The sequence below is a fragment of the Fonticula alba genome, assembly GCF_000388065.1.
Source record: "Fonticula alba strain ATCC 38817 unplaced genomic scaffold supercont2.2, whole genome shotgun sequence".
Taxonomy (NCBI): domain Eukaryota; order Rotosphaerida; family Fonticulaceae; genus Fonticula; species Fonticula alba.
The window spans coordinates 379969-381161 of NW_009242972.1; the positions used below are offsets into that span (position 1 = coordinate 379969).

Genomic DNA, 1193 nt, shown 5'->3' on the forward strand with positions numbered 1-1193 from the left:
CCCCCCACTTCCCTCATCCTCCCCCTCCATCCCTTGTCCATCCTCACCACTTTCCCTAGAAACGGCAAGGAGCCTCCCTCTTTCTCCCCCCTTCTTTACCTCCGCCCTTGGCGGGTCGACAAAAATAAAACCCCGCAAATGGATTTGTCCCGTCCCCCTCGCCACTCTTCTGCTGCCTCGTCACATGTACAAAGGGGATGATAGGCCGAGGGGGATTGCCCTGGATGTGTTTTCCCGTCTTGCCGGCAACCCGGATGTCTATTGGGGGGGGGGGGGGGGCATTGTGCTGGGTGGTCCATCAGGTCGACGGCGTGGGGGGGACCTGGGTGTGAAGCTGCAGGGCGTGAATCTTCTTCAGCTCGTCGGCGAGCACCTCGTTGACCATCCGGTGCTGCAGGACCAGACCCACGCCGCGGAAGGCCTCCGACTGGATGTGCACCTGGAAGGAGGCGCCACAGCCGCCGGAAATGTCGCGCACCTTGACCACCTTCGGGGCCAGACGCTCACTGGCCATCAGCAGGTTGTGAAGATGCTGCTCGGACTCGGTGTACCCCTCGGCGTCACTGTCGGAGCTGGAGCTGTAAGAGGCCGCTGTCCGAGAGGGGGCGGTCGACGCGAGGCGGAGGATGCCCTGCTGGCGGAGGATGGCCGGGGCAAGAGACGCACACCGGGAGAGCATGGCGTTCGGGGTGTCGATAAGAAAGAGCAAGATGCAACACAAAAGGGGGGAGGGGATTCGATGGGGAAGATGATGCCCTTCTCTGGGATGGTCCGCGTGGATGGGGCTGGGGGCGCCGAAAAAATTCCCTCCCCCCATACCGGAGCACCGCGCAGCGCTGGGGCCTCACAGGACGGAGAGGCGTGCCGCTTTGCCCCCTGTGGTTCCCCCCCCAGGCCCATGCGCATTGGCCAGATCCTTGGGGAGGGACACCCCAGCGCGTACGGGGGGGGGGGGGGGGGGGGGGGGGGGGGGGCCGAGCGCATGCTCCCCCGCGCATGCGCCGTCGGGGGGGGGGGGGGGGCGTGTGCCAAGGTACTGGATGTGCCCACGCTCTGGACGATAGGCCACATGAGACATGAACACATGAGCCACAACTGACCTTGGTTAATTCCGGTGTCACCGATCGCAGCTCGGGCGGCCTATCCCCGAGCCGGCGGGGCGGAAGGCGGACCGCCAGGGTGGTGGGGGGGGG

At 65.9% G+C, this 1193-nt stretch overlaps 1 protein-coding gene across 1 annotated transcript in view; it reads left to right on the forward strand.

Annotated features, from left to right (window-relative positions):
• H696_01110 (hypothetical protein) overlaps positions 1–1193 on the forward strand; it is a 7991-nt gene that overhangs the window by 1488 nt on the left and 5310 nt on the right. The gene's annotated exons all lie outside the window — the stretch shown is intronic.